The following is a 3116-nucleotide window of genomic DNA, read 5'->3' on the forward strand; positions in this document are numbered from 1 at the left end:
CTTTTTTTTTTTTTTTTTTTTGAGACAGGTCTCACACTGTAGCCTAGGCTGGTTTGAACTTACTGTGTACCCCAGGCTGGCTTTGAAATCACAGCGATGCTCCTGCCTCAGCCTCCCAAGTGCTGGGATTAGAGGTGTGCGCCATCATACCTGTTTCCTGTCTTGGGATTTTAACACCCAACCTAAGGGCACAGCTTCTCTCTCTTGCAAGCTGTGAGGTGTGAGGTCAGGGCCCAGTGGTGACCACTTCCTATCCTGTCGAGGAACCTGGGTCTGAGAAGTCTGAGAAATAACGGAAAGAGCCATAAGGGAACCCTCCTGGTCACTGGCCTTGGTGTTTCCTACGTTTAGTCATCCGCTAATCTGTCCTCTAGGGCGGTTATGTAAACCAGTACCTTTGTGTTTGGTCCAAATGGGCCTGGACTGAATTTCAGTTATCTGTTCCCAGTGGGGCCCGCGTAGCTTCCCCGCTGCTCTCCTGACTCACTCCCCTGCTGCAACCTGTCCTGCACCTGCACAGCAATCTCAGACTCACCAGTTTACATTCTGCTATGACCATCAGTCTGGGTCACACTCTAGCCCTCCCTCTTATTATGAATTTCCTTGGGCAGGTTACATATGATACCACAAAAGGCCATTATCAATCTCAAATTTAAAAAGTATATCAGCCAGGTGTGGTGGCACATGCCTGTCACCCCTGCTACTCAGGAGGCTGAAGCAGGAGGACTGTAAACTCAAGGCCAGCCTGGGTGATTCAGTGAGACCCTGTCTCAAAATAAAAAATACTGAGGGGATAAGAGCTCTCAGTGGTAGAGCTCTCCTGGATTTGATCCCCAGTATAAAAAAAAGCCAAGGATGGTGGTGCATACCTGTAATCCCAGCACTCATGAGGCTGAGGCAGGATGAGTGCCATGATTTTGAGGCCAGCTTTGGCTGCATGGTGAGTTCAAGGCCAGCCTGGCCTACATAGTAAGACCTTGTCTCAAAAAAATACCCCAAGAACAAATAAAATAAAAAGATAGTAAATGTACCTAATAAGTACCCAGTGAACGTTAGTGAGTGCCTGCATTAGCAGTTGTAGCTGGGACCCGCCACTGTCCCGCCTTCCACCCGGACCTGGTTCCACACCACTTGGTTCCCTGGGCTTGGGGGCGTCCTCATCACCTCCCTAGCAAGCTTGCAGCAGTACAGGTTGGCCTGAGGGGCAGGGTGCGAGGACCCTCACACATGTTATTCCGTCTCCTGCAACAGATGTTCCTCCTGCCCGTCCCTCCGTGGCCTGGCTAATTCTTTTTTTTTTTTTTCCGGTATTGGGGATTGAATCTTGGACCTTCACACTAAACTACATCCCCAGTACTTTTTTTTTAAATTTTAAAATAAGGTGAATTAGTCAGGCGTGGTGGCGCACGCCTGTAATCCCAGCACTCAGGAGGCTGAGGCAAGAGGATCATTGCGAGTTGGAGACCAGCCTGGGCTACAAAGTGAGTTCAAGGCCAGCCTGAACTGCATAGAAAGACCCTGTCTCAATCAATCAATCAATCAATCAATCAATCAATAAATAAATAAATAAATATTGTTAAATTGCCTAAACAAGGCTTGAACTTGTGACCTTCCTGCCTCAACCTCTCCCAATACTGGGATTACAGGTGTGCATCACTACACCCAGCTTAATTTCTCATTTTTTCCCCCTAGATTTAAATATCACTTGCTTCAAACCAGGCGTGGCAACACATGCCTGTAATCCCAGCACTCAGGAGGCTGAGGCTGGAAGACAGCAGCGAATTTGAGGCCAGCTGAGGCTACATGATAAGTTTAAGGCCGGCCTGAACTGCATGGTAGGTCTCTGTTTCAAAAAAAAAAAGGAAATCTATTGCTTCACTTCCCCAAAATTAAGGCCGGCAGAGTCAGCGGTGTGCTCCATTCATATAACCTTGCCACCTGTGTACTATTCAGTCACTTCACACTGGAACGTGATTGTTCAGTCTTCATTCAAATTACACTCCCATTTGTGAGCCAAATTAAACCTTTCCTCCTTTAAAAAAAAAAAAAAAACAAAAAAAACTGCACTGGCAAAGTTGGGACCGTGGCTCAGGGGTAGAGCAGGTGACTAGGGCACATAAGGCCCTGGGTTTGATCTCTAGCACTGCAAAACAAAACAAAACAAAACAATCTAGGGGCTGGGAATTTAGCTCAGCGGCACAGTGCCTGCCTGGCAAGCGCAAGGTCGTGAGTTTGATTCCTGGTACAGGAAAAAAAAAAACAAAAAATGAAAACAATCTACTGACATCTGTTTTGATGTGTCAGTGCTTGTGCTGTGAAATATTTTTATTGTAGTTCCCATTGCTGGGACAAGATACTCAACACCCACAATGTAAAGGAAGAGAAACTTATTCCACTCAGTTCTCAGAGGGTTTAGTTCATGATCCGCTAGCTTAGAGGCGGGACCAGAATGGTGGAAGACCTCAGGGAAGGAAAGCTCAATCCACAGCAGCCAGGAAGCAGAGAGGGAGAGAGAGAAAAGGAGGAGCCGGGGACAAGAATCCCATCATCATTAGACTGCTGACTTGAAAAGAGAAATTTAGCCAAGTGTGATGCTGCACACCTAAAATCCCAGAACTCAGGAAGCTGATGCAGGAGGATCACTGCAAATATGAGGTCAGCTTGGGCTACATAGTAAATTCAAGGCCAGGCCAGACTAAGCCAGGTGTGGTGGCGCACGCCTGTAATCCCAGCACTTGGGAGGCAGAGGCAGGAGGATCTTTTCAAGTTCGAAACCAGCCTGGGCTACAAAGTGAGCTCAAGGCCAGCCTGAACTGCACAGTGAGACCATGTCTCATAAAGACAAAACAAAACAAGGCCAGGCCAGACTGAATTACACAGTGAGACCCTGTCTCAAAAATTAAGAACAAAAAAAGAATGACAGAAAGAAAAGAAAAAAAAGTAAAGAAAGAAAAGAGAAATTTACAGCTGAGTTTGGTTAAGTATGCCTATAATCTCAGCACTTGGGAGCCTGAGGCAAGAGGACTGCTGTACATTCCAGGGCAGCCTGACTACATAGCAACACTGTGTTTCAAAAAAAAACAATAAATAAATAAATAAATAAATAAATATTTAAA

Source organism: Chinchilla lanigera, unplaced genomic scaffold (genome assembly GCF_000276665.1).
Source record: "Chinchilla lanigera isolate Chin_1 unplaced genomic scaffold, ChiLan1.0 scaffold00015, whole genome shotgun sequence".
Classification (NCBI taxonomy): domain Eukaryota; kingdom Metazoa; phylum Chordata; class Mammalia; order Rodentia; family Chinchillidae; genus Chinchilla; species Chinchilla lanigera.